This window comes from Pinus tabuliformis, chromosome J (assembly GCF_031772625.1).
Source record: "Pinus tabuliformis cultivar Carrire ecotype Pingquan chromosome J, CPIR1, whole genome shotgun sequence".
NCBI classification, from domain to species: Eukaryota; Viridiplantae; Streptophyta; class Pinopsida; order Pinales; family Pinaceae; genus Pinus; species Pinus tabuliformis.
This window is the reverse complement of record NC_142295.1, coordinates 272128773-272148106: the sequence shown is the minus strand read 5'-3', so window position 1 is coordinate 272148106 and position 19334 is coordinate 272128773.

The following is a 19334-nucleotide window of genomic DNA, read 5'->3' as shown; positions in this document are numbered from 1 at the left end:
TACACGGAACATTTCTTCCGCAGCTTGGGTTATCTATTCGCCCTCTGACGAGTTGGTATCTATGCATGGGGTAAGCCTCGGTCAAACAACGAACAACATTGCAGAGTATAGTGCAGTGATTGAGTTATTATCTGAATCTGTTTCATTTGGGATTTGGAGTTTGATAGTGAGGTTAGATTCTGAACTCGTTGTATTACAACTAAATAGAGTATATGCCATTAGAAATCCAGTGATATTGAGATTATTTTTGAGAGTGCATCTCTTGGAACGTGAATTTGAATATATTGAATATCAGCATATTCCAAGATCTTTAAATACATTAGCAAATGCAATTGCTTCTCGAATGTTAAGTAGACATTTGCAATAATCATACAAATAAATTTAAAAGCATTCCATAACATGTTTTACAAGATAAGCTGGTAATAGTGATATAGTATAATATAGGAGTGTGTCAAAATATACATCGCCCTCGATCATAGGTTGAAAAACACCTTATGATTGGCAAAAATGATAGTACAAAAAGCAAAAATGTCATATGTGTCTACAATAGGCAATCATCCTATCACTGGTGATGATCTCGATAAGAAACCACTGTACAGGCCACCTTACAAAGGATCCTCCTAAAAGGTCCTGGGACCCCAATCACATAGCGCTGTAGTCGAAGAGGAATTTCATCTATGCCGGTCTCTGGAATGTCTCCTGTCAAATGCTCTAGATGGCTCTCCAATTCGGCCAAGGTCTCTATTGATTCATCCTGTGGGGCTGGTGCCGCTGCAGCTGGTTATTTCCTCTCGTAAGGCCGGAGAGCGGCTGGTCGCTGTGGACCCACATCTGCATTTGAAACTTTTACTATCAATTTTGGGACGAGATAAAAACAAAAAACAAAAAAATTAGGAAAATGTTGAAAATGATTTTACCTGAGTCATCCCATTGCTCTCCTGGTGGAAGAGCCATGTCTGGGTCACCGCGAAAATCTACCCCAGAGTAAGGAAAGTCTTGAATAGAAAAAACCTGGTTTTCCAACCAATGGAAATACTCAAGTTTGAATTGAACGACCTCTGTCCCCTCATCAAGATGATGGGCCATAACTGCAACCCATCACATCAGTTTGGGCTCTCGAGGAAGTCCAGCTCCAACAGTGAGGTGCTGTGGGACCAACATTGGGACCCTCTCCAGACCAAAGCTCACAACTAAAGCACCGTATCCAAAGGTCTTCAGTTGTCTTTTCTTGGCTCTAGTCAGTTGGCCTTTTACATTAGCCAACACAGCATCACACCAGTTGAAGATGGTGCATCGAAAGCAGTCAATTGCCATCCGCATTTGGGATCCAGTGGCTATATGTAGTGCTGCACTCCCGCAAAGCCTAGTAACAGTAAACGCGATTACCATGAGTTCAGGAAGGGATATGGTTTTGATGTCTATCCCTTTGTCTCTAGTCTGGTTGTTACAGAACTCTATCTGGAGGCTATCGACAGACTGGCCACCTGGCCTAGTCCCGAATAGAGTCAAGTGTTCACCTCTTAGGAAAACCAGTCAAAAAGTAAATGTATACCGATTCCATTTCGAGCTGGTGACCACCAATGAAGAAGCACTGGTCCTATATGCTCCACCTGTCTACCAGCCACTGCAAGAAGTCCACCTGGGCCCTCATACCAGGTATGGCCCAGAATTTGTATAAGCCGCATGCCTTCAATGCATCAATCGAAGGTTGATGATTTATCGCGGCAAGATCTATGTCCTCATGCTCTCGTTCTCGCCAATCAAGCATGATGTATACTCTACATCCAACAAAAAGGCGAATTAGAATATGCAAAATTGAAATTTTCGGGTGAATTTTGAGAAATTTAGGGTTAAAAACCCTTGCTGCGGGGACCGCACCCTCTCTGTTAGAGATAGTGCGTGGGTCCGCACCTTGCCTTCATGGCAAGTGCGGACCCCTGACTTTTTCCCCATTGCGAAAAAGTCGAGGTCCGCAGGCTACCTGTGTTGTGCTTGCGGGCCCCTGCGCGCAGGTTTCTAGCCTAAAAATCCTCTTAAAAATGAAATTAAACCCTAAAAACAAATTTGAAACAGATGAATTTGAAGAGTAGGATGATGTGGATTACCTGGAGAAGACGGCGCTCGATTCCGATGGATGGATTTTCCACAATATTCACAGGAAGTGTCTGACCAAAAGCTCTATTTTCTCACCCAAAACTCAAATGGTAAAAATGAATTGACGAAAGCCCTTTTTATAAGTTTTTTGAATAAATGAGTTGTTAATTTGTTTATGTTTCACTTTAGAAAGGTAACTTTTGCAACATTTTTATCCATTTTAAACAGGTATGAGTAATGTTTGAGTTTTTGTTAAGGATAACGGATTTTTCAGGCGAAATCGGTCATTTTCGACGAAAAAACATTAGATTCACCTTTAAGCTATTTTCTGACTCCTAAAACATGAAAATATCGCCGAGTTTTTCTTTTTAAACTCGTTAAAGCAGAACTAAAAAGACGGTCCACTTACAGCTCTTTTCCTGACCGTAAAGACATGAAAAGATTGCCGGATTTTTGTCGTTTCAAATTCGATATTGGTTATAAAATGACGTGTCTTTGATCACTTTTTTACTTTTTTGGATCAAAGGCACTAATTACGAAAAGTACTCCTTGGTCGTAATGATCAAGCGGTTCTCTCAGGGATTATTTTATACTTTTTCAAGCTTGGGAGACACAAACTTACAATAAAGGTCAACCATGGAGTCTTCTTAAGTCTTTTCAGACTCTCTAAAATTGAAGAACGTAGAGTTTCTCCTATACTGGACTTGTTAAAATTTAACAGTAAAGGACCTGTTCAATTACAAACAGGAACGAACCACTCCTTCTTAGGGTCCAAATTTAAACTAAATTGGACTCATCCGACGGATGAGCTTATAATCAAGAAAATGTTATCCTCCTCAAGCTTGTCAAAAATAAAGAGGTACTTGCCAGAAATGGTGGGGGAAAGAGAGAAAAATGAGCCTGTTTGTCATACTTTGTAACCACTCTTGAACACGACACTTTTATTCACCTAGGTTGGGAAATCCTTTGCCTAACAGTTGATCAAACCACATTGAAAGTCTTCATCCAGTTTCTGGGTATTAACTTTGGGTCAATTGTCACCAAACCATCTGCTGTGTCATTATGTGTTCAAGAGGTCAGTGCAAATAAGCCATTCATCTGCAAAATATCTGTCATCCATCTTGACCATCCTTGAGTCAGTCCTTGCAACTAAATTTCTTCAAAATTGATCTATGATTTCGTGTTGTGGGCTTGCCTACGACGGATTGCTTTCTATCGACTTCAGCTCACTATCTAGAAAGATGATCTAGAAATCGTCAGTACCTTGGGATATTCATGCCTCAATGGCAGGTTTCTCGCCTTCGACGATAGGTTGCATCATTGACCTTCGATCAAAGGATTCTGTGACATGTTCGACATCAACACATCTATTCACATCTCATGGATTGTACTGAGTACTTTGAGAGCCATTGACATTACTGGTGGTTTCTCTCACACTTGTTAACAGTTTACATCATTGACTGGTAATCAAGTGGTTTCTACCATGTTCGACTTCAACACATTCATTTGCATGGATAGAATCGTACTATTTCGGGAAGTAGAAATGAAGACCCTGGATCTAGTTTTTGCCATCCAGGCTGCGAGGAATTTTGTATTCATTATACTGTGGACTATTCATAAACAGATGGCTACGTCCATACTGTGTCTACATGTCTCTATACTTGTGATGTATTACAATATCATTCCTATATCAGAGCAGTAATTAGTTTCCTAGTCAGTTTTGATCTGAGTATGGGAATGCCTACCTCAGCGATGATATGATCTCGTATACATATTTTACATTGAATGTTTTTACAGGTTCCAACCAGGCTCTCCACAAGATGATCCTCGAAATGATAAAGTACTTCACTCTTCCTAGATGATAAATGAAATCCTCATCTACTACAGATTTCGCACTTTGGGGCAATCTGTTACACAAATATTGTCACCATGACTATTTGCAGTCAGTATGGGTCTATCATCACTTATACTGTCCTCCTAAGCAAGTCTTAGATCTCATCTCTTCATGTCAAGCTTTGAAAATGAGAGGAAGACATTAAAAATCAACAAAGCTCTAGTTCCGCACTTTCTCTCACTGTTGCCTGCGGTCCCGCACCCCCTGTTCACATTACTTGCAAACCTGCCCGCTCTGTCTCTAAAGGAGTGGGTGTGGACCCCTGTGAAAGTAAAAAAGGCACAAGTTTATTCTAAAAAACTCACTTTTGGTTAATTCTAGATGATTCTAGAATGAATTTTGATGTGGATGGTTCGCTCTTAGGTGGTTCATGCATCCCAAAAGAGAAGGAGCTAATCCATTTATGAGAGGAGCTATCCCTTTGAAGGAGGGCTTTATCCCTTTGAAGGAGGACCTAGTAACTTCCCTCCATTGCACTATAAATTAAGCCATTGGGCTGGTTACTAGAGGGGTTAGAAGCTGAACATTTTTGAGGGTAAATGCTGGTGGAATTGAGACTTCCTAGTTAAGCTTGAGAGGAGAGATCACATACCTTTTTGGCTTCATTGGGAAGAGAGTGAAACTTGTCAAAGTAGAGGAGACTTCTTGTTGGACCCTGGGAGGAGCTTGTACAACATCAAGGCACAGGTTGTAAAGTTCTTCTTTGATTTGAATTAATACAATCAGATTAATTTTTCTCAACAAATTGTCTTATGTCATTTGTTTCATGAATTCCTTGATCATCATGATAAGTATGCTTTGTGATATTGGATTTTCAGGTGCTATTTAATTTGTTTGCTTGTTTGTGTTTGCAGATTCGCTACAAGGGAGCTCATTGGATCAAAGGAATGACGCTTCCACAAACTTGCATTGGACCCAAGGTAGGCCTAAAACACTTGTTTGCCTTTGTTTATGAATTGCATATTTAGAGAAAGATAGTTTTTGATTGGCTTGCTTGTCACTAGATATCGTTAGATACTAGGGAGGTCAATCTTGTCCGCAAGATCGACTCATTCCATGTGACAACTGCGTAGTTCCTGATGAACTGTCTGTAGTACCCTATGTGGCCCAGAGTTTCCCTTAGTTGTTTCACGTTGCACGGTGGTTCCATGTGGAAAATTGTTGCTACCTTGGTGGGGTCCACGTAGACTCCAACTTTGTAGACAATATGGCCTAGTAGAGTTCCAAAGGGGACAGTGAAAATACATTTTTTTTTAAATTTAAGGAAATTTACAACTGCCTGCACCTCTCGAACATCACTCTCAATAAGCTGGTATGCTTCTTTAGTAGGGTGTATATTGTCCAGTCATCCATGTAAACTTCTAGGAACTTGTCAATGTAATCCCGGAATGCAGCTATTACAATCCATGAGAAGATTGTTGGTGCATTCTTTGATCTGAATGGCATTACATTGTATGCATACGACCCCTACTCCATCATGAAAGTTGTTTTCCTTTTGTCTTCCTCGGCTATCCCGAACTGGTGGTAACCTGAGAACCCATCTGTGAACGAGTATGCCTTATTCCCCGCAACATTGTCTAGAACTTCATCGCTGAATGACGTGGGGAATGGGTCATGCACGCATGCATTGTTTAGACTTCTATAGTCGATGCATACCCTAATTTCAATCTCATCCTTCTTGTTCTAAATAACTATGGGGCTTATCCAATCAGCTTCATCTACCAGAAATATGATCCCTGCATCCAAAATTTTGTCATTATCCCTTTTAACTTTCTCTTTTACCCTTGGGTTTAGTCAGTATGGTCTGTGCTTTACTCGTCGGACACCTGGTTTCAGAACAATTTTCATCTCGCCCAGGTTACCTTTTATCCCCTTGTGTTCTGCCACTGAAACTACGAACAGGTCCTGGTATTATTGTAATAAATCAAAAATTTCTTTGGTTGTTTGTTCGTTCCAGTAATCTCCCACTGATGCTATCTTGGGCTTATCTTTCGTCCCTACATTCTGTTTTCTCAGCTTCAGCGATAGGAGATGGGTGCCTTCCATCGAGGGGTTCTCTCGAATCCCTCTTTCTCCCTTTGTTTCTTCAAAGGCCAGGTGTCTAAACCCCTCCAATCCATCCTCCTCTAGTTCTGCATCAATTTTGCAACAAGTCACAAATCCTAACGATTCCATATCATACAAGCACTGCAGAAAGTGTTCTTCGTGCTCCCCTTCAACTAGCGTCTATGGGGTGAACATAACCCCCTTCATTGCCTAGAGTACCTCTATTAGTTGTGCCTCACTACTTTTGAATGAAAAGTCACCGACGAACTGTGCTCCCAAGGTATCCCAGCTAGCCGTTTGTCATCGTATCTCCTTCTGGATATACCAAACCCGGGGGACATTGCTGAGGGTATGTATAAAAGCATGTACCCACAAATTCCTCGACAATTCCTGACTTTCCCAGTTGGTCGTGCAATATTTGATGTGCTCCTCGGGACTTGAATTACACGTGTATTCCCTTTCATCTCGTGGTCGATCTTCTTTCCTACTAAACCTCTCCTTCATTGCTTGCTTAGCGTCCTTCCAATATTTTAGTACTTGGCAGTGCACCTTCCACCACCTTGCTAGCATTGCCATAAGTGCAATGTCCAAAAAGGGAATTCTCTAGTCTTTTGGTATGTCCTAGTCCACTCTGTCCAAGAACCGATCTATTGGCTCAAGGCCACAGTACTTCAAGTTGTCGCCCCTCCCCATGTCTCCCCAGTTTACTTGGCTTATCATTTCACATCGTCGAGTTGTCAGCTCGTATCCACCCTGCTGCCATGCACCCCATGCAGCTTCTGAACCAGCTTCTGAGCTTTGAATGCTTCTCCATCTAACAGATCCTCTGACTATAGGATTTATGTAGTCCTCCCTTTTCCCTGTTGTGAGCATATATATTGGTATAACACCCCTAGTTCATCCCTATCATTTGTTAGCCTTGTAAATCTGGGTCCTTGGTAGGGTTCTAACAGCTAGATCATCCTTAGCCCATCTACTTCAAAAATCATCGACTCCTTCAATTCTATGACAACATAGTTTTCGTATGCCCATTCAATCCCCAAGAGTTTTGGATATGGATCTTTATCCCCCATAATTTCAATTACTTCGAACTCGATGTGAATTTTCACCTCTGCCACATCAACTACATTTTCCAATATCCCGATAGGCAATATACAATATTGATTCGCCATTCTTAATTGAATTGGTGAGTACCTCAGTTGTGGCTTCCCCATTTCCTCCCAAGTCTTCCTAGGTAGGATGTTTACATCCGACCCTAAATCTAGCATGGTGTCCCTTATCTAGAATCCTACCACTCGTGCATTGATTCGGAACTTCTTTTCGCTTCTTTTCTTATTCCGCTTCACTCTTCTGGAGGCTTTCTCTAGCCAGGTTTCACATGGTTTTCCCGCTTCCTCTTTTCCCATGGATACTATGGACAATAATCTTTTCCAAAATTCCTTCAGCATGGCCTCATCTTCAACAATTTTCAAGAATAACTTAAACAATTCCCCAATTGGTTGGGCAGGAGCGGGCCCATGGACTTGCGGTCTTCGGGTATCCCTATCTTTGGCTATCCCTTCGAATAATTTGGTTTCTTCTTGGTAATATTGTTTTTGGCGCTCAAGATGATATTCCCTTCGTGGTGACACTACTTTAACGATCACGGGGGTTCCCCGGCGTAGCGATCCTCCCCTATGTTCTTCCCTCCACGGGTGACTATATTAATATTTGTCACGAGGAAGCCCCCGTTGGTCCGAGGCTCGGCATTCACTAGGTTGGCCCCTCGTTGTCAGGTTCTCTCTTCCCACTTCGCAATGAGATCCAAATAGCCTTCCATCACATGGGTGTTAATTATACACTGCGAACACCAGGGTCTTCTCGGGAGTGGACATTCCCTTACGACATTTCCTTCTTGATCGTAGTTGTAGCACCTTAAGGATCCTCTACCTCTCGTTCTTCCTCTGCATCCATTTCCTCCTCACCCCCTTTGACTCGCTTCATTAACCCTTAACGTGGATCTGTCTAGTCTTTTTGCTAGAGTGTCTAGCACTCGGCACTGATCGGTGTGATAAGTGCTCGATGTGCAGAATTCACAATCAGGGAAAATTTTAAGAACCCCCCCTAAATTTATAAATATAATAAATGGGCGAATCTCCATGGTATATAGGAAAAATGGAAGGCGATTTTATTAATAATATAATATGTATATATAATTTTTTGGTGAATCTCTCACCAGGCATGGCAAATATTTTACTCAATTATAAAATCTTGTAAGATCTTGGCGAGTCTTTCACTAAATAATAAAACTTTGTAAAGTCCTAGTGAATCTTAGCATAGGCTACATGCTGGTTTAATTCCCCCATTTAAATAGGCTACATTCCAGGTGAATACCATGTGCCATCTTTATTTTTATTAATTCTAATATTAGGGTTAATAATGGTTTTTTGCATGGTATTAATAACAATCTAGTCCATGGTATTTGTCCCATAGTATTTTGGCCATAGGTTTCACCTAAATAGAACCCATTTTTTGAGTGTTCGTAAATATAAGGTGACTTATGGAGTAAATATAAAAAAATGTTTTATTTGTTTACCATACCTCTCGTTTATTTATATTTTTATTAATTTACCATACCTCTTTTACAAATATGGTATTTGGCCCATAGGATTCACTTAAATAAAACCTCTTTCTTGAGCCTTCATAAATGGAACGAGGGTTATGGACTAAATATAAAAAGAGGTTTTATTTATTTACGATACGTCTAGTTTATTTATATTTTTATTTATTTACCATACCTTTTGAGTAAGTATAAAAAGACGTTTTATTTATTTACCATACCTCCACTTTACTTATATTTTTATTTGTTTACACCCTTACATGTATATAAGGTGACTTATGGAGTAAATATAAAAAATGTTTTATTTATTTACCATACCTCTCATTTATTTATATTTTTATTAATTTACCATACCTCTTTTATAAATATGGTCTTTGGCCCATAGGATTCACTTAAACAAAACCTATTCTTGAAAATGGGCGAATGGATTCACTTAAATAAAACCTATTCTTGAAAATGGGCGAATGGAAGGTTGTAAGTCCTAATTTCAAGGATTAAATTTACCTTTTTTACCCTCTCCCTTAAAATAAGGTGGGCTATTTGAGGTGATTTGTAAAAATGTACTATGATACAAAATATTCGTCCACTAAAAATTTAAAACCCCTTAATTTCGCCAAAGGGCGAACATTCACCCCTAAAATTATCCTTGTTCACAATAGTTGTTAATGGGGACATTAGAATAATTTTGTAGAATTGGAAAAATTCGCGGCAGGTGTCCATATGTCCTACAAATCTCACAGAATTCTATATTATTCCTTCCTGGGAAGGGTCCTTGAGCTCTGATTGCCGCAACTCCTACGGCGGGAGGGGTCCCTGATGACCCCACCACCGCCACTAGTTGATTAATTCCCCGCAACCATGGGAACTCTGTTGCAACATGCCCTTCCACCAAGTAGTGGGTGCACCAAACATTGGGCTTAGCTAGTCATACGGGTTGGAGATCCCTCGGCTTCTCGGTCAAGTTCATGATCTGGCTTTGCAAGCCTGTGATCATCGAATCTTGTAGACTTGTAGCTCCCCAGTATTTGTGGGGATATTCTACCATTGCTTCTATCCAGGAGGCTTGCTCCAATGCTTCCTACAGGGTTCCTATCTTCTGTTGAGTTAGCGGTGTTCTGGTCAGCAGCAAGAGTGCCTTGATAAACCAGTCCCACTAGTGGTTTGGGTACAAGGTGTAACTCAGCTTGGCGATGGCATCCTTAAACCTTTGCATGAGTTCCCAAGCCGTCTCACCCTCCCTCTGCTTAATTTCCCACATCTTTGATAACCCCTATTGATCTATCTGTAGCACCTTGAATTCCTACACAAATCTCCTCTTAATATCATCTATGGTGGGATTCTAGTTCTACTCTGCCCACTTTATGAACCAGCGTAGAGCTTGTTCTCGTAGCGTAGTCTAGAACTCCACCGCCTGAACATTATCCGAAGTCTAATGAGCCCTCCAAATGGCTTCGCAAAGGTACCAGTGCTCCAAATCCTCGTTCCCCATTCCTGTAAATTCCGGGTATCTAGAAAATGATTGCGCCATACTGCTTTGAGTATGGGCTAATAACACAAAACCTTTGCTTCACGGCTGTTGGGATCCCTGTAGTCCCAAGTTACTGCTATAGCCTATTCTTGTACTACTTCCAATATTGAGATCGGTCATGTATTTCTCCCATGCGCTATATACTCGTGCTTCCTTGGCTAATCTAATGACAAATTATTTTGGTTTGTTATAAAGTACCGAGGGAACGTCGTGGAAAACGCCACTTATATTTCGGGGTTGGGGCTGCTAAATTTTGATGGATGCTTTTTCCTCATCGAACAACCTCCTCACCCCGTCACCCACATTGTCATCATCTCTTTCCTCATGTCAACATGGGTGCTGATATCGCGAGCCTACTTCCGCAACCTACGGGGAGGATTCCCTGTCTGATTCCTATTGTGATTCCATTTTCGCAAACTTTAGAGATGGTCCTCCTCTGGTCTCCTGTTGTGATCCTAGTTCTGCAACCTCCAGGAAATGTCTTTCCTCCTCTTCCTGATTCCAACATTCCTTTCTCTCGCACTCGGGTTGCCTAGCATTGTCTTCTCCCTTCATCTCAACTCAGGTTTTTCCCATCACCACTCCTATTTGGTGGGGTACCTTCCTTCTCTTCCTTAGATCCTGAGCAGCTCTTTCCTGCCACTTGTCCACTAGAAGTGCCCTCCTCTGTGCTCTAACATCCCTAGCTCTCTTCAATCCTTCTGCATCCATCCCCTCACAGCATCCCTATCCCTTTGTAGGCAACATTTCCCCCTCTAATTCCTTCCCCTGATACTGGGCTTTTACGCTTCCATCCTGGCAGTGGGTAAATATAGCAGTCATTCCTCTACCAAAAACATCTTAATCCACATTGGGACTTACCTTATCAATTCCTCCCTCAACTCGGAGCTGAACATAGCCTTTACCTTTGAGAAGGACTGGTAGCTGTGATGAGCCTCATTATTGAGTAATTATATGGGCCTTAATTGGCCTTAATTCACCTCGTAGCTTAGTCAAACGAACTATTCTCACAACTTATTGCATACTTTTTATTATATTTTGTTTATGAAATGAGTTAGAGTTTGATATTTGGCTTTGTGGTCTAATGTGCATATAATGTAAGAATAAAGGATAAAAGCAAGGAGAAATGCAGGTATAAAGGAAAAAAGCAAAGAACTATAGAAAAGACCTTGGTCAAGACTTGAATGGGACAAGGTAGAGGAATTATAGGAGGTTAATCCTCCTCATCTACTACCCCTCCATTTGAATATTCCTCCATCAGCTAGGAGTGCAAACAGCCACATCATGAGGATAAAAGATAGCCAAGCAAGTGAAAAGGACAGAAAACAATTTATTTTGAGTTAGTAGCCAAACCACCCTAATTTGGAAGGAAGTTGTTGGAGACTTCATATGTATAAATAGAGAGGCTTAGGACCTCACTAGGATTCAGACTTCATTTTTAAAACTCAGTTTTATTTCTGAACTGAAAAGAATTGTGAATTTTCTCTGTAATCCATGGTTTCAGTAATAAAGATGAGTTTTTTTCAAGCCAGCTCTGAGTTAAACTTCAAGGGTTGAAGCTCTTGGGTTAGGGCCCAACCTAAGCAGCCACAACTCCTATTTACTGTAATGTTATGCTAGCATAGAGTTATGTTATGTTTATTTATCTAAGTAGTTTCATCATTTGCTGATTCATTTGCTTCAATAGTTTCATGGCTCTGATTAATTTGATTAAACAGCTTTCTGTTTCTGTTCATTTGTTTGAACAGTTTCTTGTTTCTGTTCATCTGTTTCGGTAGCTGCATTTGTTATAGTTTACTTTCATTTGTGTTTTTAATTCACAGGTTAGTTAGAGGAAAATATTATTATCAGGTTGTGCATAGGTGTCTTGGCCTCATCTCCTCCCTTTCGGACCATGACTTGAGGGAGAAACCCTCCAACAACCCCAAAAACACAGTCTCTGGTTCTCGCATGGGCTATGGATTTCACTATTTAAATGCAGTTATTTGTTTACCCGCACTGGTTTTCTCTCTCATTTTCCTTTGAAATTGCCTCTAGCACGTTCCCCCTACGTCGCTTCCTCGACGTCCGATCACCAACAAACCTTCACAATCACTGTCGGATTCACTATTTTCTTCAACTACTACCTCACGTGGAGTCCACCATTCACTTTATGAACTTTAAGTCCCCAATGTCGATCTGCCTTGCCTGATTCGACAGTTGTCGCTTCACCCGATTTCCAACTCGCTTGGCTAATCTCTGCCGTTGGATCAGGCGGGTTGATCAGCCCCGCCTGATCCAACGGCTATCGCGCACTATTGTGTGGATTAGTGCATGAAAATTATCCGCCCGAGAGCATGCGAGAAAAGTTGTTTTCTCGTGCTATATGTCGTGCAGTAAGGCTAATCGCATGAAAATTCTAAATACTGCTTACAGCCTGAAGGGCACGCGAGAAACTACTTTCTGCCTTAGAAACTCACTCCATCATTTCCATATGTTGATTTTCCCCGCAGTATGATCTCCGTCATCCATCTCTGACCTTCACCCGCGCGATAAGATCCGAGTCGTTCATCGCTCCTATTAGCCTCACCCGTCCATCTCTTGACCTCACCAGCGTGATTAAATCTCAACCATTCATCTCCTTTGCTCCCTTATTCGTCCATTCACTCACCTAATTCATCGTGACACAATCTCTGTTGTTCATCCGCCTTTCTCCCTTGTTCATCCATCCCTTCACTTAAAACCTTTGCGATAAGATCTTAACCATCTATCTTGTTAGTAACCCTGTTTGCTCATCTACCTACGTAACCTCCTATGATCAAATATCCACCTTTCATTACTTTTCACCCAACTGTTCCAACGGTTCTTATGCGTTGTTGCTCCCTCACGTCCTCCTTTCACTGATTTTGACCTTCGATCGCTTCTTCCACCTAAAACCCGATTTAGCCTAAGTTTCTTTGTTACCCCCTAGTCTAGTTTTAATGTTTTTACTTCTGCAACATAGATAATTAGCATTAGGTTAATGTTAAATTAGCAATTCTGTTTCGCATAGCTCTTTGATTGATTAGTTAGGTTATGGTGCAAGTTTTCATGTTTTTTTCTTCATTACTACAGTAGAAGTAGCCCTCTCTTAGAATAAGGTTTAAGCACTGTCACCTCCATGTTTGTACGAACCCCGAGTTGATAAGTAAAGCTGGTAGCCCTGGGAGTTGCAGCATTATTGTTGCAATACCTAGGCTCATCACTTTTTGGTGCCATTTCTGGGGAGGTTTCTAAGTAGAAGTAATTACTTCTTTCTTCTATTTCTAGTCTCCAAACTTTCTTTTCTTCTACTTTTAGTCTTCAAACTTTCTTCCATTAGTTTATTTCTGCAAAAGTAATCTAGTTTCTTTCTTTCTTTCAATTATCATTATCTACTTTCCTTTCCATTTTGCAAGTACTTTCTAGCTTTAACAAAATCTTACAAAAACCAACCCAAAAACATTTCCTTTCATGCCTCGTAGGATTAGGGACAATTCAGGAAAATTCTTGTCAAATACCCCCACTGCATCCAACAGGCAACCTTCTCTCTTCTTCAGTGACGGTGAATTGGAAGACCCTTTAGGTGAGAAAACTTACCTATTTGAGGAACCTACAGAAGAAGAAGAAGAGGAAGAACCCATTCCTACTAAACCAATGAATGGAAACTAAAATGACAGGAGAGATAGAGAGCGAATTGTGAGTGCCTTCCCCATCACGGAAACCAATGGGGACACTAAGATGAAGAATATAAGCCCCTCTTCTCTACCTCATTTCCATGGCTTGACCACAGAGGATCTTGACACTTTCCTATTTGAATTTGTTGTTATATTCCAAACCTATGACCATACAAATGATGAGCAAAAGTTAAAATTATTCCCATCTACCCTCAAGGATGCAACATTGCGATGGTTCATGGGTTTACCGAGAGATAGCATCACAAATTGGGCTCAGATGCAGCAAGCTTTTAACAAAAAATTAGGGACTACTGTAGGTCAAAAGACACTAAATAAGAGAAGTTTAGGATGACCATAGGCCAGGATGAATCCCTAGAAGACTATGAAGAAAGATTCCAACTTAGTTACAAAAGGGCCAGGTGCACACTGGACCCTGAGTCACTAAAGCTGGTCTTTCTTAGAGGAGCAAGGGAAGATCTTCTAGATACCTTACATATGATAGCAGGAGGAGATGTCTACCAATTACCCTATGAGGACATTAAGACTATCTTTAGAAACCATTCTAGGATAGCCAGGAAAAAGGGTAGGGGTAGTTAACCTATGGTCAGCACATCATCCTCTAACTTATCCATCAAAGGTGAAATTGGAAATATGTTGGAAGATTTCAAAAGTGACATGATGCAAACCCTTGACTTGCAATAGGACACCATGAACATCAAAAGGAAGCAAGAGGAAGCAGAGAGAGCCTTGGCCATTTTTTGTCCTAGATGCACTAGGAAGCATCCTAGGAACGAATGTCCATTAAACTGTATTCAAATTTGCTCAGTCTGTGAAGAAAACCACTCCACAGACAAGTAGCCTTCTTTACATAGACTCAAAGTTGCATATCAAGGAGCTGAAGGGGTCACTGAGCAGCTTTGTTACATCAACCAAAGGAGACCTCTTCGGCCTAGACCATACCAGTAGGGTATGCAAGGGCCATCCCATGCATACCATAACCCCAACCAAGACATAGTTATACCTTCTTGGGGACCCCTACTCATCCTTCCTGGTCTACACCCCCCCTTGGTCCTATGCATCTCAGTATCAATCCCAGCCAACTAGCCAGTCATTTCAACCTTATGTCCAGCCATAACATTAGTGGAATGCCCCACCCCAGGGGTGGAGACCCCAATTCAATAATGTTCCAACCTTATTGCCTCCACCACCTGCACAACCACAACTCCTACACTCTGCTCCACCCAAGCAACCCCAGATTCCTTCCCAACCAAAACCAAACCCAAACAATAGGCAGGCTACACAAGCATACAATGGAGAGACCTCATAACCAGCTTATGTTGTAGAAATCCAGAAGATCAACCTAAGATCAGGGAGAATTCTCCCTGATAACCAACCTCCCTCTCCACATAGAGAGGTTGAGGAAGAAAGAGAGGAAAGTAACCTTAAAGTAAATACACCCTTTCCATACAGATTAGCCCAACCACTCCAGCCTACCCCAGAAGAAATTGAACTTCTGGGAGAATTGAAAAATCTATGTGTAAAAATCCCCCTTCTCCAGACCATCAAAGATGCTCCCATTTACAACAAGTTAATTAAGGAGAAGTGTTTCAAGCATCCAGGTAGAAGAAAAATGGATGCCCCTACCATTAATGTCATTAGGCAGTTGTATGACTTAATGTTGGGGCAAGTGATATGTCCAAAATATTTGGACCCTGGAAGCCCTGTAATAGATGTGCACATCAATGGCACCTTTGTCCCACACACTCTGATTGATCTTGGGGCTGCCATTAATGTGATTACTAAGGACACCATGCTCAAGCTCAACCTCCAAGGGTCATTGAGAAAGACCACAACAATGCTACAACTTGCAGACTATTCCACAGTCACCCCTGAGGGAATTATGGAGGATGTGATGGTCTCCATTGATTCCTGGGAATACCCTACATATTTCCTAGTTCTCCAGCCTAAGGCTAAGCTTACTGGTTACCCTCTCATCCTTGGGAGGCCATGGTTAGCCATAGCTAATGCTTACATTAGCTGTAGAGCTAGGAATATGCTCTCATCAAATTGACTTATGCTTGGCCAATTCCAACCCACTCAGAGTCAAAACCATAGAATCTGGCCTAGAGAAAACCTTGAAGATTAATCCATCTCTTTCTACTTTAGAAGAGGAATAGCTATGCAAATTGTTGAAAGAGAACCTAGAAACCTTTTCTCGGAGCTATAAGGAAATGAAGGGAGTACACCCCTCAATGTGTACTCACCACATATACATCAACGAAGGTTACAAGCTAGTCAGGCAACCATAAAGGAGAATGAATATAGCCCTTAAAGACATCGTCAAAGAAGAACTGAAAAAATTGTTAGATGCAGGGTTCATTTACCCTATCTCTGATAGTGAATGGGTCTCTCCTTTAGTGTTAGTTCATAAGAAGAATGGTAAGTGGAGGATTTGTATCGACTAAAGGGAGTTGAAAAAAGCCACAAAGAAGGATCATTTTCCCCTACCCTTCATTGACTAAGAGCTAGATGGCCTGGCAAGGAGGAAGTTCTTTTCTTTCCTAGATGGATTCAGTGGGTATAACCAAATCCAAATCTACCCAGAATACTAGGATAAAATCACATTCACCTATCCTTGGGGTGATTTTTCCTATAGAGTCCTTCCTTTTGGCTTATGCAATGCTCCTACCACTTTCTAGAGAGCAGTCTTGAGTATTTTTGCTGAGTTAGTACATGATGTTGTAGAGACCTATATGGATGATTTTACACCTTACAAATATGATTTTTAAGAGGCCCTAACTAACCTAGGCAAAGTATTACACAAATGCATTAAAATGAACCTATCTCTCAGTCCAGAAAAATGTAAATTCTTAATGACTGAAGGGACTGTGCTAAGTCATTCCATATCTCAGCAAGTGCTGCAGGTGGACCCAAACAAAGTAGCCATCATCCAAAGAGTCCCACCTCCACAAAATCAAATAGATGTTAGGAGTTTCTTAGGGTTAGATGGATACTACAGAAGGTTCATAAAGGACTTCAGCAGATTGGCCTCTCCTTTGTTCGGATTGTTGGCCAAATATTTTGAAGTTATATGGTCACAAAGTTGTCATGAGGCCCTAGACATTATAAACGGTAAATTAATCATTGCACCAATCCTAAGAAGCCCAAATTGGGTCCTCCCTTTTCATATACATATTGATGGCTCACATAAAGCCTTAGGAGAAACCTTAGGTCAAGTAGAGGAGAAATTGCCTTATGCCATCTATTTTACCAGTAAAAACCTATCAAAGGCTGAGTTAAATTATATTGTGACCAAAAAAGAACTCCTGGATATTGTGCATTCATTGAAAAAGTTTAGGCATTATATTGCAGGCTATCAAACATTTGCGCATACTGATCATGATGCAATTAAATATTTAATGAACAAACCAAATGTAAATGCTAGAATCATAAGATGGTTACTTTTATTGCAACAGATTGATCTAACTATTGTTGATAAGCCTGGTAAGGAGAACGTTGTTGTTGACTTTCTATCTAGGATGAATCTGCCTACAGGTGAAGAAGGAATGGTGGATGACCAGCTACCAGATGAGCATTTGTTTTCTATTTTAGTTCTCTCCCCATGGTTCGTTGATATAGCAAACTATCTGGTATTAGCACAGTTCCCACCAAACCTGCCCTCCAGAGAAAAGAGCAAGGTAATCAGGAAAAGTTCCCCCTTCACCTGGATTGAAGGCAATATGTTCACACTTGGCCTAGATCAAATCTTGAGAAGATGTGTAAGGGAAGAGGAAGTCTTTGACATCCTTCTAACCTATCATGATGGGCCTTGTGGAGGTCACTTTGCAGCAAAGAGAACAGCATTCAAAGTGTTGCAAGTAGGTTATTATTGGCTACTCTTTGTCAAGATGTGAGGAAGTATATTAGTCAGTGTGATTGGTGCTAGAGGATGGGAAAGCCTACTCCAAGAGATGAAATTCCCCTACAACCTCAAGTGACTTTCGAACCATTTGACAAGTGGGGCATGGACTTAATTGGGCCTATCAATCCTCCTTCAAAGCAAAAACAACACATTATTGTGTGCACTGATTACTTGACTAAGTGGGTTGAAAACAAGGAAATTAAGGCAGCAACAAAAAAGAAGGTGGTTGAGTTCCTAAGGGAGAATATATTCTACAAATTTGGGTACCCTGGAGATCTAGTCACAGACCAAGGCAGCCAGTTTACCTCCAGCATGATTGAAGAACTACTCAACCATCACAAAATCAAGCATAGGACCTCCACTCCTTATCATCCATAAGCTAATGGGAAAGCGGAGGTGACCAATAGGGCACTGGAGAACATCTTAACCAAGGTAGTGAGCAGCAGTAGAAAGGACTGGGTAGAGAGACTAGTTGAGGCCACGTGGGCCTATAATACAACATGGAAGACCACCATTGTATTTACACCCTATGAGCTGGTCTATGGTAAAAAGGTTGTGATGTTTATTGAATATGAATATAACACATTGAGGATGGCAGCCCAACTAGATTTAGATCTTAGTCATGCACAGAAAGAAAGGTTATTCCATTTGAATGGCTTGGATGAATTCAGAATGCAGGCCCTCCTACATACAGAGATAGTTCAGCTTCAGAGGAAGACCTAACATGACAAGCACATCAAGGAGAATAAATTTCAAGGAGATTGAGCATTGTTATATGATTCCAGGTCTAAATATTTCAAGGGTAACCTAAGGACAAGATGGCTTGGACCTTATGTGGTGGAAAGATGCCATGACAACGGTTTAGTGCAAATCAGAACTATTGATGAAGAAGCCATTCCATTGCTAGTTAATGGACACAGATTGAAAATGTACAAGAGGCCTTTATCAAGAGAAGAGTTCATTGACAACATTAATAATACAGTGATGATGGTGGAGCAAGTTCCAGCTCCTCCCTCATCCGATTACTGAAAAAATGAAAAAGGATAAGGATTCAGGTGAAAACCTCTATGAGGTGCCTGAGTCCCATCTTTGGGTTGAAAACCTCATGAGGCGGCCCAAGGATGATAAAAATGAAAAGGATAAGATCCATGGGTGAAAACCTTCCTTGAGGCGCCCAGGGCAGATATCTAGGCTGAAAACCTCTCTGAGGCAGCCTAGGTGTTTTGTTTAATATATATATATATATATATATATATATAAGAAATAAAAAAAAAAAAAAAAAATTTGTTATGTGCAGGTGGGTGAGAAAGACACTAAGGAGTAAAGAGAAGATCCAAAGGGAACCCTGCCTCACATATATTTCATCTCCTCCACTCCTTACCAATGCATCCTGTTATCACCAAAATAGGACCTTGATAGGCTTCTCATCAAGTCAATCTCAGTGTAACTATTTCAAACAAATCTTTTTGCTAAGGCTTAGCCTCCTCAACCTAAGAGGGCTCTCTCGCTAGGTTTAGGGTTTTTGATTAATGATTAGATGGCTAACTCTAGGAACAAAATGAATGGAAGTATAATTT